Genomic DNA, 19,246 nt, shown 5'->3' on the forward strand with positions numbered 1-19,246 from the left:
CACTCAAAGTTCCAACAAGAAAATTTTATATTAATATTAATTGAATATCTAAAAAGGCCAAAATCTAAAAAGTTCAATACCAGAAGTCAAATTATATAAACTTAGAAATATATAATTCTCCAATTGTGCAAGCAATCCCTGCAACTCAGGAAATACCACGAAGGGAATAGACGCTTTTACTTCTTGTTCATGTACTCTATCATTTGGGACACTAGCTTCCTTTCTGTTCCTCCCATTCTGACCCTTCATTGCCCAACTTTGGGCATTTACCTAAGCTTTCTTCCATGCCAGGAACCCTCTCTCTCTTCATTTCTACCTCCCAACTTCCCTGGCTTCCTTCAAGCCTCTGATAAAGTCCCATTTTTTCTAAGAAGATTTTCCTGATTCTTATTAATCTCAGTGCCTTCCTTCTAAGGTTTTTTCCAATTTATCCTGTATATATCTTGTATGTACAAAGTTGTTTACATGTTACCTCCCCCATTAGACTGGGAGTTCCTTGAGATCGGGGACTGGGTTTTGCTTTGTTTTGTTTTGTTTTGCCTTTGTATCTCTAGTACTTGACACAGTAGTTGGCACTTAGTAGGTACTTAAATGCTTGTTGATTTAACCCAGCTCTAGTGAGCTTGCCTAAGCAGTGCCCTAGGCAAGTCTCCAAGACATAACTTGCAGAACAGTTGCTGTTTATGTCCTCAAAGGAAACTTTTCTGAAATGTTTGTTTGGGGACTACGAACACAACCATATTTCCCAAAAGAAAGAGTGGAATTAAAGTGGAAATCAACCAATGTCATTGTGCTTTTGAAGTAGATCCAGCTCCTGCTCTGTTGCCATAGTTACATGAGAGTCAGGAAGTAACTGAGCAGTTTCTGTTCCAGAATTCACCAGTCTGATGATCAGAAAATTTGGTTTTGAGAGAGAGACTTCTGGGAAGAAAATGGAGGAAGACCTTTTATCTTTCATGTGGAAGTGTAGGGACTGCTTGGGATAATATAAGGTACACCTTGACTTAGGGTGCTCCTTTTCCCGTGCTTTGGTCCCCCATACAACAGGACTTTTGTAGGTTGGTGCTTTGGATATCAGAGAGTGTGTGTGCTATGAGGGGCAAAAGTGGAAGCAGCTATTTGTAGAGTAGGCTAATCAACCTCTCTGTCTCTGTCTCTGTCTCTGTCTCTGTCTCTGTCTCTGTCTCTCTCTCACACACACACACACACACACACACACACACACAGTCTCTGACATCTTCCTTTTCTATCAATTCCTGGTCACCCCTCCCTTCAGGAGTGGGTAAAGTTAAGGAACAAAGCTAATTTTGTTCCTTGTGTCAGGCAGCTTAAGCAGCTGTTTCCTTATTTTTTCCAATTCAATTTTATTTATTTTCAGGTCCAAAATTTCTTCTTTGACCTCCTTCCTCTCCCCATTCAAAAACCAAGAAAAACCAAACCCTTTACAAACACACACACATACCACATATATTTGTTTTGCTCATGTGTGTTTGTATGTATATACACACAAGCAAAACAAATATATACATGTATGTGTATACATGTGTATGTATGTACGGGTGTGTACCGTGTATGTGTGTATATGCATGCATGTATGTATGCATGGTTTCAAGCAAAACAAATTCTGGTATTGAATATGCTCCCTAAACCAAAAAATAAAAATAAAAAACTTAAGGCTGCATTTTGAGCCTATCATTTGTCTATTTGGAGGTAAGTGGCTTGTTTCACTATGAATCCTTTGGACTTATGGTTGGTTATTATGTTGATTAGAGTTCCTATGTCTTTTAAAAAATTATTCTTAAATAAATCAAGCAACTCCATAACAAAGTAGAATAGAAAAAAAGATTACACATGAAACCCCAAATTTATTATGTATAATTCACTTTTCCTTTTAAATATACAATCAAGTTATGTAACTTTTTCCCACCCCACCCACCCACCCCCTTGAGATGGCGACCATCAGACCAAATATGTGTGTGTATATGTACATACACACATATCTGAACTATACTTACTTGTATTTATCAGTTCTTTCTCTGGATGCAGATAACATCTTCCTTCATATGTCCTTTATAATTAATTTGGGCATTTAAAATAGTCAAAATAACTTGGTTGTTGGAAGTTGTTTTTAAAACAATATTGCTTTCACCATATACAATGCTCTCTTGGTTTTGCTCATTTCATTCTTCATTATTTCCTGTAAGTTTTTCTAAAATTAACCTGCTCATCATTTCTTATAGCACAATAGCATTCCATCACTGTCATATACCACAACTTGTTTAGCCATTCTCCAATTGATGGGCATCTCCTCAATTTCCAGTTATTTCCTACTACAACACAGCTATTATAAATATTTTGGAAAATGTAGATTCTTTTCCTTTTTCTTTGATCATCTTGGGAAACAGACCTAATATCAAATACCACTATTATGGGTTAAAGGGTATAGGCAGCTTTATAACTCTTTGGGCATAATTCCAAATTACTCTACAAAATGATTGGACCAATTTACATTTCTGCCAGTAGTGTATGAGTGTCTCAATTTTGATTTATTCATCAGAAAACTGCTTTTTCATATCCTTTGACCATTTATCAATTGGGGAATGACTAGTATTCTTAAAGATTTGACAAAGTTCATTATATATTTGAGATATGAGACCTTTATCTGAGAAACTGTCTATAATACCCCCCCAATTTTCTGCTTTTCTTCTGATCTTAGCGATATTGTATTTATTTGTACAAAACCATTTTAATTTAATGTAATTGAAATTATTCATCTATACCTCATAATGCTCTTCCCCTTGTTTATTTGTAAATTGTTCACCTATTCTTAAGTCTGATATGTTCCATGTTCTTCAAATTTTCTTGTAATACCTCCTTTATATATGGAGCATGTATCCATTTTGACCTTATCTTTGTAAATGGTGTAAATAATTGGTCTATGCCCAATTTCTGCCAGCCTACTTTCCAGCTATCTCAATAATTTTTGCTAAATAATTAATTCTTATCCCCCAAACTTAAGTCTTTATACTTGTCAAACACAAGGTTACTATAGCCATTTGCTGTTGTAGATTGTATATATACTTTATTCCACTGATCTATCTTTTTATTTCTTAGCCAGTACCAGGTTGTTTTAATAATTACTGACTTAGAATATAGTTTAAGATCCGGTACTCCTACACAACCTTCCTTTACATTTTTTTTTGGGGGGGGGGCTGGGAAATGGGGGTTCAGTGACTTGCCCAGGGTCATACAGCTAGTGTCAAGTGTCTGAGGCTGGATTTAAACTGAGGTCCTCCTGAATCCAGGGCCAGTGCTTTATCCACTGTACCACCTAGCTGCTCTCCTTTATATTTTTATTAGTTCCTTTGATATTCTTGACCTTTTGTTCTTTCAAATGACTTTTGTTATTATATTTTATAAGTCATTAAAATAAGTTTTTGGTAATTTAGTTGGAATGCCATTGAATATATATAGATTAATTAAGGTTAAATTGTCATATTTATTATATTGGTCCTGCCTACCCATGAACCAATTAATAGCTTTACAATTATTTAAATCTGATTCTATTTGTATAAAAAGTTTTTTTAAAAAATCATTTTGTTTATGATAAAGCTGCATACCTTTTGATCTAGCAATGCCACTACTAGGTCTTTATCCCAAAGAGATCATAAAAAAGGGAAAAGGGCCCATATGTACAAAAATTTATATCAGCTTTTTTTGTATTGGCAAAGAATTGGAAATTGAGGGTATGCCCATCAATTGGGGAATGGCTGAACAAGTTGTGCTATATGAATGTAATGGAATACTATTGTGCTGTAAGAAATGATAAGCAAACTGATTTCAGAAAAACCTGGGAAGACTTATATGAAACTGAGTGCTGAGTGAAGTGAGCAGAACCAGGAGCACATTGTTACACAGTAACAGCAACATTGTGTGATGATCAACTGTGATAGACTTAGCTCTTCTCAGGAATACAATGATCCCAAGACAATTCCAAAAGATTCATGATGGAAAATTGCTCACCACATCCAGAAAAAGAATTGTGAAGTCTGAATGTGAACAGACGCATACTATTTTCACTTCATTTGTTTCTTGGTTTCTTCTTCTTGTGGTTTTTCCCTTTTGTTCTGATTCTTCTTTTATAACGTGATTCATGTGGAAATATGTTTAACATGATTGTACATATATAAAATTATTTTGTTCATATACTTCCCATGTTAGTTTTGACAGGTATAATCCCAGGTATTTTATACTGTTTAGAGTTATTTTAAATGTGTAGGATGGGAAGGTTGGAGGAGAGGGGGGCTAGCAATAGAGCTGTCAAAACAAAAACAAAAACAAAGAAAGAAAGAGAATTATTGAAGTATTTTAAAAGAATGTACTAGAGAGAATTGAAGGAAATCCAGAAAGAAATATAGACAAACGAGATAGTTTTGACTAAGGCTTAATCTCAATTTGTCATATCCTTAAGAGGAAACACACGCTGTATAAAATAAGCTTTGTCTACAATCCTCTTTTCCTGCTCTATTTTATATATGGAAATACTAATTTTATTTCATGTTTGCTAAGCTGAGAATAACAACAACAACAACTATAGCAACCTGGGATGAGAATTAATAAGGGAAATGGGACAGTAGCAATTAGAGAGATAATCAAGCAACCTAGGATATTTGTCACCCTAAGGTCCTTGCCAAAGTCTTACAGATATGTTCAGTAATGGATTACCATTACTGATAATACTTATGATTTATTACCCCTTGTATATAGGAAAAAACCTTGGGGGCCATCAAATTGTTGTCTGGTGTAATTGATTATTTTATGCATTTAAAACACATTATCCTGAGTATTCCATTGGCTTTCCCAGCTGCCACAGGGGTCTGCAATACACAAAAAAGTTAAGAATCCTTGTTTGAAGGGCCAGAGACAGTAATAACCATCTCCCTTCTCCCATCAAAACTAATATAAGGTTACACTGTTTCTAGTTCTGAATGATAAGATAATATTTGTAAGTCTTAAACAACTTTATTGTAAAGGCAATTATTAGTTCAATTAGGGGTATATGTAAAGGAGGTTGTGGTCATAAAGTAATATTTAAGCGATGATAATATTTGTAAGTCTTAAAAAACTGTAATATAAGAATAATTAGAAAGAATATATGTTAGGACAGAGGGTGTGATCATAAGGCAAACATTCATGATACAACACCACAGAAAACAAAATAAAGGGCTAAAAAGAAATTGCGTGGAAAGAAGCTGGTTTTATGAAAAAAAAAACCAGTAAAACATAAAACCATTGATTAATTTGATGAAAAAAAAAACCAATTACTAGTATCAAAAATGAAAGGGGTGAAATCACCACCAATAAAGAGGAAATTAAGACAATTATTAGAAATTATTTTGCCCAATTATATGCCAATAAATTTGAAAATCTGAATGAAATGGATGAATATCTATAAAAATATAAATTACCCAGACTAGCAGAAGAAGAAATAAAATATTTAAATAACCCAATTTTAGAAAAAGAAATTGATCAAGTCATCAATGAACTTCCTAAGAAAACATCTCCAGGACCAGATGGATTCACAAATGAATTCTACCAAACATTTAAAGAACAATTAATCTCGATACTATATAATTTATTTGAAAAAATAAGTGAAGGAGTCCTACCGAACCCCTTTTATGAGACAAATATGGTGCTGATACCCAAACTAGGAAAAGCCAAAACAGAGAAAGAAAATTATGGACCAATTTCACTAATGAATATTGGTGCAAAAATTTTAAATAAAATACTAGCAAATAGATTACAGAAATATATCACAAAGATCACACACTATTACCAGGTGAGATTTATACCAGGAATGCAGGGTTGTTTCAATATTAGGAAAACTATCAGCATAATTGACCATATCAATGAAAAAAGCAATAGAATTCATATGATTATCTCAATAGATGTTGAAAAGTTCTTTGACAAAATACAGCACCCATTCCTAAATGATAAGTACTATTTATCTAAGACCATCAGTTAGCATTATCTGTAATAGTGATAACCTAAAAGCCTTTCCAGTTAAAAAAAAACCCAAAAAACAAAAAAAAAACCCAATCAGGGGTGAAGCAAGGATGCCCATTATCACCTCTATTATTTAATATTGTATTAGAAATTTTAGTTATAGCAATAAGAGAATAAAAGAAATTAAAGGAATTAGAATAGGTAATTAGGAAACAAACTCACTCTTTGCAGATGATATGATGTTATATTTTGAAAATCCTAGAGAATCAACTAAAAAGCTACTTGAAATTATTAACAACTTTAGCAGTTACAGGATACAAAATAAATCCACATAAATCATCAGCATTTCTATACATTACTAATAAAGTCCAGCAACAACAGATAGAAAGAGAAATTCCATTTAAAATAACTATGGCCAATATAAAATACTTGGAAGTCTACCTCCGAAGACAAACACAGCAACTATATGGCCAGAACTACAAAACACTTTTCACAAAAATAAAGTCAGATCTAAATAATTGGAAAAATATTAATTGCTCATGGGTAAGCAGAGTCAATATGATAAAAATGACAATCCTACCTAATTTAATTTATTTATTTAGTGCTATACCAAACTATTGAAAAATATTTTATAGAGCTAGAAAAATAACAAAATTCATTTGGAAAAACAAAAGTTCAAGGATATCATGGGAATCAATGAAAAAAATACAAGAGAAGGTGGTCTAGCAGTACCAGATCTCAAACTGTACTATGAAGTGATAGTTATCAAAACAATCTGGTACTGGCTAAGAAATAGAGAGGTAGATCAGTGGAATAAAATAGAAACAACACTATAATAAATGACTATAGTAATCTAGTATATGATAAACCCAAAGATCCAAGCTTTTGGAACAAAAGCTCATTATTTAACAAAAACTGCTGGGAAAACTGGAAAATGCTATGGCAGAAATTAGGTATAGACCAACATCTCACATTGTAAACTAAAATAAAGTCAATATGGGTACATAATTTACAAATAAAGGATGATACCATAAGAAAATTAAAGGAGTATGAAATTGTCTGTCAGATTTATGGACAGGGGAAGAATTTAGGACCAAAGAAGACATAGAGAATAACATTAAATGTAAAATAGATCATTTGGATTATATAACATTAAAAAGCTTTTGCAAAAACAAAACTAATGTAGCCAAGAATACAAGGCCAAGTAGAAAACCGGGAAAGAATTTTGAAACAAATATCTCTGATAAAGGCCTCATTTCTCAAATATATAAAGAAACTGCATCAAGTTTGTAAAATACAAGTTATTCCCCAATTGATAAATGGTCAAAGGATTTGAACAGGAATTTCCAGACAAAGAAATCAAAGTTACCAATAATCATATGAAAAAATGCTTTAGGGGGCAGCTAGGTGATGCAGTGGATAAAGCACTGGCCCTGGATTCAGAAGGACCTGAGTTCAAATCCGACATCAGACACTTGATACTTACTAGCTGTGTGACCCTGGGCAAGTCACTTAACCCTCATTGCCCCACCCCCCCAAAATGCTTTGGATATTATTGATCAGAGAAATGCAAATTAAAACAACTCTGAGATAGCACCTTACCCCTATTAGAATGGCAAATATAACAAGAACTGAAAATATTGGTTGTTGGAGGGATTGTGGGAAAACTGGGATGCTAATCCAGTGTTGGTGGAGTTGTGAAAAGATTTAACCATTCTAGAGAGCCCAAAGGGCTATAGAATTGTGCATACTCTTTAATCCAGCAATTCCACTACTTGGTTTATATTACAAAGACATCCCTAGAAAGAGAAGGAGACCTATTTGTGTATTTATAGCAGCTCTTTTCATGGTGGCTAAAAATTAGAAATCAAAGGAATGCCCATCAGTTGGGGAATGGCTAAACAAACTGTGGTATATGATGGTAATGGGATATTACTGTGCAGTAAGAAATGAAAAACAGTATGACTTCCAAAAAGCTTGGAAAGACATGTATGAAATAATATATTGGGAAGTGAGCAGAACCAAGGGACTACTGTACACAGAGACAGCAATATTGTTTGATGAAGAACTGTGAATGACCTGACTATTCTCAACAATACAATGATCCAAGACAATCCCAAAGGACTATTGATGAAGCATATTATCCACCTCCAAAGAAAGAACTCATATCGATGGAACAGACTGAAGCATGCTATTTTTCATATAATTTCATTAAGTGACAAATATGGTGATGTTTTGCATGATCAGATATGTATGATCCATATTGATTGTTTGCCACCTTGGGAAGGGGGGAGGGGAGGGAGGGAAGGAGGGATAGAGATTGGAACAGAAAAATAGAAATAAAAATGTTTAACCTTAAAAAAAAAAGACAGTAATACAAATTACTTGGGAAGAATAAGACTCCTAGGTTACAGGGATACAGGCTATACCAGAGCTGGGAAACTGATGCTGCAGTAGCTGAGGCAAGTTGCTGCTTTAGCTAGCAAGATTTCTAGCATCTAAACTTAGACCTCATCAGAACCTGCCTGTGGGTAGAGATAAATGTATGCTGTTATAAGCAGGGGATATTTCATGTACCTTGGATCTTTTCTATACATCCTGCCATGTCAAGTCAACACCTCTTGCCTGTATCGGCATATTATTGTTAAGACCTAACTCTAAGCATCATCTTTACGCAGGAGATCTGGATTACAGGGAGAACAGCATTTTAAGTCAGGAGGTCTTAACCTGGCATCTAGGTGGCACAGTACATAAAGTGGAGGGCCCGAAGTCAGGAAGACCAAAGTTCAAATTGAGGTTCAGAGATTTATGTATTGTATAAAGTTGAGCAAAACATTTAACTTCTATTTGCCTCAATTTCCCCAACTGTAAATGGGAATAAAAATATTGCCTATCGGGGCAGCTAGGTGGCACAATGGATAGACTACCAGCCCTGGATTCAGGAGGACCTGGGTTCAAATCTGGCCTCAGACCCTTGCCACTTACTAGCTGTGTGACCTTGGGCAAGTCACTTAACCCCAATTGCCTCACCCCCCCCAAAAAAAAAGATATTGCCTATCTCCTAGGACTATCATGAGAATAAAATGAAATGTTTGTGAAGCACTTGATAGGTGCCATATAAATTATTATTATTGTAGTAGTAGTAGTCGTCATTATCATAATTCTGACTTTTGTTTTGCCACTGGACTTCGATGCCTCTGGATGAGGCTGTTGGCTTAACTAAACTCTGCCTTACACATCCAATTCACTCAAAAGTCAAGTCATCACCATGTAATATCTTTCGTTCTTTTCAAAAATGAAGGATGGCCGGGGTGGGGGGGGGCTAGGTGGCACGGTATATAGAGCACCGGTCCTGGAGTCAGGAGGACCTGAGTTCAAATCCAGCCTCACTTATTAAATTATAAGTATTTATGAATAATTGGATTATAAACTACAAATAAATATGATTAATTGTATTTATAAACTTAAATTTAAAATTAAATGTAACATATTAAAATAAAATACATAGAGTTTCAAAGGAAACCAATTACATTGAAATACAGTTCTCAAGACATTTCAAAAAAACAAGATCATAGCTCCCAAGTTAAGAATCCTTGCTCTAGTATTTCCCCCGGATCTCACACGAGGCACCCAGGTCTACCCTATGCTGCACTTGGAGAGTACGGACATAAGAATACTACATCAGGTACATAGAGTTCAAAGCAAAAGGGACATTCTTTCATTATGTTCTTGTCTTTGTGTTGCTTCTCTAGCTAAGCTCTCAGGTGCATGCTGCCTCTCAACTATATTTTAAATTGGTCTGCTTGCCAGGCGCTCTCTTCCATCTCACAATACCTAAAAGCACTTCATGAGCTGGGTCACGGACCAAACCCTTTCACAAAGAACATCCAGGAAAATGTCCCCACTTCTTTTCTTTGGTGCTAAATTAACCTTTTTCTTTTTAAAAGCTTTTTTTAAAAAGCGGGTGATTTTCCCTATGGCTTTGGGAAGGGGAATAAAAAGCAGGAGACAATGAGAGAGAGAGAGAGGCTGATTTAACCCTCTCTTTAGGGCTATATTCCACCAAGGACTAAACCCAGTCAAAATATGAGTCTTGGAGGTGGGTCCCCTTGGTGAGAGAGGATGATTCTAGCCCCCTAGGACCTTTTGTTACAGAGAGAATCCTTTTCATTCAGTCTGTTCATATGCCTTCAGGATATGCCATGTTAACCATGCACATGAGTAATAATTTCCCCTCCTCCTCCTCCTTTTCCCTCCTCCCACTTCTGTTACTGATCTGCATGGCAGCTTTGACCGGCCTTTTTCTGACCTTAGTGGATCTGCTACTCCTTGGACAGCCTATCAGCCCCCTTCTCCCCATGGGTTCACCACATTTATGATGAATTTCATGCCAACACTTGATCAAACTCAGCCCACTGCAACTCAAAACTCGTGAACTCAAGAAACCTACCACCTTCGGCCTCCTTATTGGTTGGGATGACAAGCAGGTGTTGCCACACCGGACAACCTTTCTTAGTTTTGAAGTGCTCCAGTCTCTACAGAAATAGGATCCATGAATGTGATTAAGTTTGATACCCCATCTTCAGGAAAATGAACAAAATCACTTTTCTTCTCTCCAGAGCACACTTGTTGATTGATTTCTCCCAAGATCCTACTACAGTGGTATTTGTTGGAGATTAGTCTTGGCAGAATTTTAGATAGGAGGTTATTTGTGTGCTTGGAATCTTCCCCCCCTCCCCCACCCCATGATGGACTAGCCCTCTCTTTTTGGGAGGAGGGATTATATGTTATAGAGTTGTGATATTTAAAACATTTGCTATATGCCAATATCCAATAACAATCACAAAACTGATCATGCTCTTCAGTCCAGTGATTGTACTGCTAGGACTTTAGTCTAAATATATCATTTTAAAAAGAAGAAAACCTAAGAATCTCTCTGTACAGCAGGAATAACAACAGCACACATCAATAATGGTGCTTTACAGCTCACAAAACATTTTTTTTACATCAACACTGTGCAGGCATTATTACCCTTATTCTACAGACAAGGAAACTGAGGTTCTGTGTTATTAAGTGATTTGTTCAAAGCTAGTAAGTGTTTTGGGTAACTTTCAAATCCAGTTGTCCCTTTTCCAGTTCTAATACTCTACTACATCATACCCCACCATATTAATAATTATTTTATTTATAATAACCAAATAGAGGAAACAACCTATATGTCAAAGTAGTAGAAAATGGCTAATTAAGTTATGTTAATGGAATGGAATATTGTGTTATAATAGGAAGAATAGAAGGAAAAAAAAATGGAAGGACTTATGTAATTCTACAAGGTCATAATCAGCAGAACCAGGATGTCTATAAAAAAATAAAATAAAACCAAAAGAAATGGAAAGTCAGACAAATGTGGGAGGTGAAACAAAAAAAAAGGATGGCGGGTTTTTGTTTTTTTTATTGCTTTCTATCAGAGCACTGGACTTAGAATCAAAAAAATCTGAGTTCAAATCCTGCCTTAGACACTTACTAACTTCATGACCCCAGGCAAGTAATTTGATCTCTCAGCCCAGCTTGTTTACCTGTAAAATAGGGCTAATAATACCACCTATCCTACAAAGTTGTTAGGAGGAACAAATGAGATCAAAATATGTAAAATACTTCATAAACATTAGAGTGCTCTATAAGAAGTAGCAACATCCTTCTTGTTGTCTTAGATGCAAGCAATTTTAGTTTAAGTTTTAGCCTTTATTTTGTATATTTTTTATGGCTGTTAGATTAAATAATAAATTTATAATATATATTTTTAAAAATCACTTTATCTGTAAAATCTTAGATGATCTCTAAGCTGCCTTTCAGATCTAATGTTCTTTGATTCTACATACTTGTAACAAACAGTATTCTCTTCTTTGGGAATACTTGAATAATCCAAAGGAACATGGGGAAGCAAACAGAGCCGATAGGTTGAAGCGACCTGGCCTTTCAGTGAATTTGGGTCATGCTTGTCATACCTGCTTTGCTAATGAGCTAGGTGTGTAACCTTGGCTCCAAACCTGGGGTATTTGTATAAGACTTTCCTTGAAAACACATACAATGTTGAGTCAACATTCTCTAACGTATCATGTGAAGGAATGTAACCCTGAGTTTAAGCCTGGAAGATTTACATAAGGCTTTCTTCATTGGTGGAGAGAATGATTACACAACATTACATGACTCGATTAAGGAGAATCTTATTCAAGTGTTCCTAGCTTGAATCCCAGGTTATGAAACGACATAGGAATTTCATTAAAGAGGAATACCCATAGGGCATCAACATCATCAAGGGACTGGTAAAGATCTCCAAATAAATATGGTGTCCATGACTAAAGTCATATGATCTCTAGCGAGCCTAGTGAATCAATCATTCAATTAGTCAAGAAACATTTATAATGCTAAGATTAAATTGAAATGCTTGCCTTGAACAATAGGTGATAAAAATCCACCAAAAGATGGATAGTACTAGCCAAAAAAAAATGTCTAGGGAATATATTTCAGACTCACTAAACAGACCAGAGAGAAACTAGTGAGTAGTAAGGAGAGTTTCTCCAGGATCTTTGTTAGAATTTTCTAGAAGGAACAGCAAAGGCAAGTTTGATGTTAGGGAAGAACAGCCTAAAGCTCAGGAGATAGAGGTAGAAAGGAAGAGAGGGGTAGGTGCCCACAAGAGCAAGAGAAGCTATAGAATAGATATGCAGCTCAAGGAAGATATGATCTTGGGGGACCACACCTGAAAATAAGGTGAACAAACAGGTTCTGGGAAGGATTGAGACTTCTTCTAGGGCTAAAAGTAAAGCAATCTCAAAGCTATCTGGATGAAGTATGGGGTTTAGAGTCAGGAAGACCTGGGTTTGAATTCCGTCTCTGACAGTAGCTGTCATTTCCAGACAATAGCCTCAGTTTCTTCATCTATAAAATGAGGATGTTGAACTAGATAGTATCTAAATTTTTATTCTAAAAATTGGGCTATCTTTGGTTAGTATTTAAGACCAATCAAAAATCTGTGCTCAACAAAGCTCTTCTTGCTTATGGCGCCATTAGTGAATCTTTCCTCTTCTAATTTTTAAAAATCACTTTACCTTAGTTTCTTAGGAAAATTATCCCTTCTTAGTTCAAGTTTATTGGGGCAAGGACTAAGGGATTCCTGATTTAGGATAATATAGAGATGTGATCAGATAGTGCTGACCAATTACAGATCCCTGGGACAAATGATAAATGAGAATGTAAGGAGAGAGACCAACTGGTCATGGAGACATGCCTAGGTCATGCTATCATGCCCTCACAAAGACCAGAAATCACTTTGACTGCATCAGGGATGCTAAAAGTTTGCTTTATATTTCCAGAGGAAATGCCCAAATGCCTGAATTCCATCCTTAGCTCTGAATTCTACCAAAAAGACATTCAAGTAAATCATCAATTTACCTCTTCCCTGGGAAGTAAGGAAAAGAAAAACTAAGAGATGAGAGAATTGCTTCACCTTGTAGGTCAGTTACAAAATTCTGGCTCAGCAGGGCATCAGTAGCTTCCAATGACCATGCCAATAACATCCACTCCCCATCTAGAACAAACAACCACAATAAAGCATTTGCTCCAGCCTCAAAGGATTCTGTCTGTATCAAATGCCAATTCTTTTCTTTTTACAAAGACAATAGTACTTCAAAAACAGTCTAATTCTTAACAGCAAGTGGGGACTTGTAAGCAAAACATGATCATATGAGGCACATTTTTCTGTAAAAGGCCATAGGGAAAAACTCTGAAGTTCCATTTAATCAAATGGTTGCTTCTATTAATTACATTTTACTAGAAGTTAGAACCATGAGTGAAATAGCAGTTGACACCCAAACCTTAGCTTTACAGAAATACAATACAAGCAGCAATTCCTCAGATAAAGAACATAGCTTTTAATTATAGAGATGTAATAAAAATTTAGCCACAAAAACCTCATTCTTTTATTAGTTTAGCATCATGGTTTGGTGGAAAATATGCTGGCTTTGGAGTCACAGAACTTGGGTTCAAAACTTGGTTTTGCCACTTAGTACTTAGTGATTTGGGGTAAAATGCTTAACCTCTCTGGTGGTCAGTTTCCCTCAACTACAAAATTAAAAAGTTGAATCAGATGACCTTGAAGATTCTTTCTACTTCTAAATCTATGATATTATTGTCCTACAGATAGGTTTTAAGTAGGTTAAAGGCAACGTCACTTTTTTCCCCATTACTTACTAAACTCTACTTGGATCCCGGATCTGAAGTATGTTGGTTCAGGCCCCCCTCCATAGGAAAATCCCTTTTCTTGGATCCAGCTATCTAAAAAAAAAAAATATTAGATATCCCATTTAAATAAAAAAAGAGTTTAATTAAAATAATTAATTACCAAGGAAACCTTGGCAATCTTGAGAAGAATCAAATAACAGATAATAGAACTCAGACCAAAACCCTTTTCCCTTCTAACCCAACCCCCAATGACTGAAGTCATGCATCTCTCCAATCCTCCATCCCTAGGTTGTAGCCTAATCTATTTCATCATACTGCTATGAAAGGAGAAATGTGATAATCATACATATGAGTGGTTTTGACAGCTTGGTGGCAGGTTTTAAGGTGTGCTTATCATTAATCTATAAGTCCTTAATGTGATTAAGAAGATGACATTTTCTCTAATCCTCACTCTCTCAAACTTCTCCAAAAAAAAAAAAAAAGGAAGCTATCTTTATACTGTAGGACACCAAGAACCTTAATGTGGTAACTGTCTGAAGAATAGCCAAGACCAATAATCCCTAACATTGCCCACCACCTTAGATAGAACTGCACTAGTTGACCCACAACAAGATAGGAAACGGTTCTGCAACAGAACTCAAGTCTCATATACATACACACACACACACACACACACACACACACCCTCCTCCCGTGCCAAGGAAAACCAATAGGCAGAAGTTTATCTTGACTGGGAGAGCAGCATGGGAGGTCTCTGCCTGCAACAGGGCTCAGCCAGGGAACTGAGGAATAAAGGGAAATGAGGCAGGACACATGGGTGTGGCTGTCTGACACTAACACTGAAAAAGCCCAGTATCTAGCTGGGGCCAGTTCTGTCCACCCAAAAGTCACATAGGGCAGAGGCTAAGGCTGATGAAACATAATTACCCATCCTGGGAGGAAATTGAGGCAGCCTTGAGGTCTAGCTCCTAGGGAAATTGCCATCTATGGGGAGGGAGTCAGGAAGTGAACAATAGGGGAATACGAGGAAAAAAGACTGAAATTATCAAAGATCTCAGTAGGAAAAAAATCAGTTATAACTAAGATCTCAAGCACAAGCAAGTCCTTAGATGGTTGCAAAACATGTAATGGCTTCATGCTCTGTCTCCTCATGATGCCCTGATCATTCTTCTGTGTCTCATGGGTATAGTATCTCATCATGACTAGATGGGACACAATCAGAAAACCTCAGTTCAAATCCTGACTTTGTTAAGGTCACCTTTGTGACTCTCAGTAACTTACTTATGCAGTCTGGGCCTCAGACCAGATTTTACAGATGTGTAAAATGAGGCTGTTGGACTAGACTATGGCCTCAGATATCCCTTCCAACTCTCAATCTGTGATGTTATGATCTCTTTGGTTACAAGGAGGTATTGTCTCCTCTCTTCCTAAGTCTATATCCTTCTCCTTCAACCCTGCTAACCAATATGGTCACTAGTCCCTTTGGTGTTAAGATTCCTGCAGAAAAAAAGGTTGAAAAAACACCATATTTCCCACTAATAGCAGCCACTGGAAAATACCACCCAGATAAATCCAGGGCTACATTAATTCAGATTTTTTTTTTTAAATCAGTATGTCTTTTCAATCAAGAAAGCTGCTTTAGTGTTAGCAAATCTGCTATACAAACCATATAAGAAGAGATGATGTACTTCATTAGAATAAGAACTCCTTGAAGGCAGGGACAGTTTTTGTCTTTCTTAGTATCCCCAGACCTTGGTTCAGTGCCTGACACATAGTAGATTCTTAATAAATGCTTGTTAACTTGACTCTATTTGTAACCTGAGCCATTCCAGAAAGACCCAAGAATGAAAGGATTGCAAGTGAGGGATTTTGATATTTTTACCAGGATATTAGCCTGATTATGGCATTGCTGACACCTTTATGTATGCTTTGTACAACAGTATACTCACAATGCCTTCTTTTTCCTTGCAAGTACTTTTTGGTATAGGTGCTCTGTATAATATTTTCTTCACCTCATCACCACTCCAGGAAGATATTCCCTGATCTATTGGATTAAAACAGACACAGAACAAATAAGTTCCTTACTTGACTGTGATCATGAAAGGGTAGTATCTGATGTATTTCCCCCAAACCAGAAATATTCTCCAACTCATGCATTCAGACCCTCCCATGTGCCCCCGCATACCGTATGTTACCTTCATCTTTCTCACCCTACATCAACAAAATTTTTCTTACCTGGGTCACCCTTTCATCAGCTCCTCCTCCTGTCCTTACCCATCTCTGTAAATGCTTGCTACTTATTCACTTTCTCTTAACTACCTTTCTCTAAAATATATCCTCCCACACTTCCCTGACAGCATTTCTTGACCATTTTGGCATTTTACATCCCTCCTTGACTGATCCCACGCATAGCTCTTCTTTGTAATGATATCACTCAATCCTGACTCATTCCCAGGAAACAGCTGATCCTAGACTGTTCAGAATGGCTGGGACCTTCTAAATCATCTAGCTTCAATTCCTGGTTTTACAGAGGTCGGAAGGCAACAGTGCTGACTTGGGCTGACAATCATCTGTCCCAAGTCCTGTTGCAGGTTCAAGGAAAATGGGTTCCCATAAAACAGGGGTTTTTCCTAGGTTAAGAATTTTTGCTATAAAAGGACTGTACAGTATATCTGTTAGGACTTTTCTGTTTGGGGTTAGGCCTGATTCAGTCCAGCGTGGTGGGTTTGACTTATAATGAAATGAGATGCTCATGGAACAACTAGGTTTTTGGTGGTGGTGGTGGTTGTTGTTGTCGTTTTCGGGGCAATGAGGGTTAAGTGACACTTGCCCAGGGTCACACAGCTAGTAAGTGTCAAGTGTCTGAGGCCAGATTTGAACTCAGGTCCTCCTGAATCCAGGGCTGGTGCTCTATCCACTGCACCAACTAGCTGCTTCCCCCCACCCTCCCCCCGCTCCCCCGCCTCACAACAACTAGCTTTTAACTAAAAAAAGCAGTTTACTTAACATGGAAAAGCTTACCTAAAGCATGGAGAGGATATCCAACAAGGACATGGTATTTGGCTCAGACAGACACGGCACCCTTCGGATGCATAAGTAGATATAGCCAGTCAGGGGGTAGGATACTTTGGAGCATGTGCGATACACAGCACCATGAAATCTGAGAAGTCCGTACTCATCCTGAATTAGGCTTCTGCGCTTCGGCAGGTCAGAGGCTTATGTTAACAGCTAAAACTTTAATTCCTTGAAATATTCATTCATGGTCATGAATTTTATTTCACTTCTCAAACCATTTTAGTCTCTACCTCAACCCTCAGTGACTAAAGTACATCTACCCAATGTTTCACTCCATAGTCTGGAATCTGGTCTCTCTCATTCTCCATGCTGTTTATTTATCATAGAAGGGGAAAAGAGATAGAAAAACAAAAAAGGAAAGAAAGAAGTGGCATTTATCAAGTATCTACTCAGTGCCAGGCATTGTACTAAACTTTTTACAAACATCTCATTTTATCCTCACGACAACCTTGGCAGGTAGGTGCTACTGTTATTACTATTTGACAGATGAGGAAACCAAGGTGGACAGAGGTGAAGCAATTTTCCCAGGATCACATAGCTAGGAAGTATCTGAGACTGGATTTGAACTCGGATCTTCTTAACTCCAGGTCCAACCCTCTATCTTCTGTGCCACCTAGCTGCCTACAGTGAGACAGTCACACATGAGTTTTTGAGGACAGTTTGAGGGAAAAACTAGCCTAGCTTACACAGCAGGAATCTTCCAGTCTGAGTAGATGTTGCAAAACCCAGCCTATTTTAAGTAGTGGATACCTTAGTAAACATTGATCCTACCATGATGTCTAGTGTTACATGGCCAGTTAGTGACCAAGCCATGAGTGGAACCCAACTCCACCAATTCCTAGTCCAGTTAATATTCCATTCCACAATGTTGCATCTACATTTACATGAATTTCTTTCAGGCTGAAAGCCCACAGAAGGGTCTCATTAGTCTGGTGGCTAAGCTAACCTTCAACTTTGTCAGCAATATCACTTTGTTCTGGGTACTTCTCATTCAAAGAAATCTGCCTTCTTAGCAAGCCGACCTTAATGAATGCCTCCTACATTCCTGTGCGGCAGGTGGTAGGTATTTTTTAAACTAAAACACAGAGTAAGCTCCCCATGGTCACATTGCTAGTCAGCAAAGCCATGCATGCTTGTAACTGGGTCTGGGGCAAATTTAGTTGATTACAGAATAGAATGGGACAGAGAACAGTCCCACCATAGGTGCAGTTTCACAAAGTGATAGAGTACTCCATCTCCCAGAGAGTAGAGATTTCAGCCCCTCAGGTGTTTTAGGGAAATAAGGCTCTAGGTGAGGGGTACCTTGGATACATGGTCAGAGGATCATTTGGCAAGTTGCTGGGATTGGTAATTGCCACAGAGAAAAAGCTCATGTCCCACTAGGAAGCCAATTACCCTAGATGTTGTTAACTCAGGTCAAACCCTTGTTTGCCTCGTGCTAGTTAACCCTATTCACTTCAAGATATCAGTGGACATGGGGGTGCAACTGAGTTTTCCAAATCTTGATTTGGCATTGCTACAGGGATAAATCCAGCTGCCATGTTAGCAACTGCAATGATAAGCCTAAAGGATGAATAGGAAAGGAAAGAAAAACAGAAGTTTGTGTGTCTCTCTGGGGGAAGAAGGGAATAACTAAAGATATGCGTGCAAGCTTTATGATCTGAACTTTCACCATCCTTATGACCTTTATGTCCTTACAGCCTCATGGGCTCATAGCATCTAATGGGAACCTTAGTCACCTTGACCAGAGAGATCAAATATGCAGCCCCAGGGGTCATTGACTTACAACATTCCTGAGTGAGGCCCAAACCAGATCAAGCACTTCCTATCTGATTCTAATTTATTGATGTTTTAATAAAAATAAATAAATATACAAATAAGCAAGCAAATAAATAAATGAATGAGTAAATTGAATATCTATCTATCT

General features: G+C 37.1%; 1 long non-coding RNA gene across 1 annotated transcript in view; it reads right to left on the reverse strand.

Annotated features, from left to right (window-relative positions):
• The window catches only part of LOC122730003, a 40,795-nt gene extending 24,198 nt beyond the window's left edge, over nt 1-16,597 (reverse strand). Inside the window, exons 1-2 of the long non-coding RNA XR_006353374.1 lie at nt 16,480-16,597; nt 16,194-16,288 (exon numbers count right to left, since the gene is read on the reverse strand). This is a non-coding gene — a long non-coding RNA (uncharacterized LOC122730003). The remainder of the gene's footprint in view (nt 1-16,193; nt 16,289-16,479) is intronic.
• Between the last annotated feature and the right edge of the window lie 2,649 nt (nt 16,598-19,246).

The sequence above is a fragment of the Dromiciops gliroides genome, chromosome 5 (genome assembly GCF_019393635.1).
Source record: "Dromiciops gliroides isolate mDroGli1 chromosome 5, mDroGli1.pri, whole genome shotgun sequence".
Lineage (NCBI taxonomy): Eukaryota > Metazoa > Chordata > Mammalia > Microbiotheria > Microbiotheriidae > Dromiciops > Dromiciops gliroides.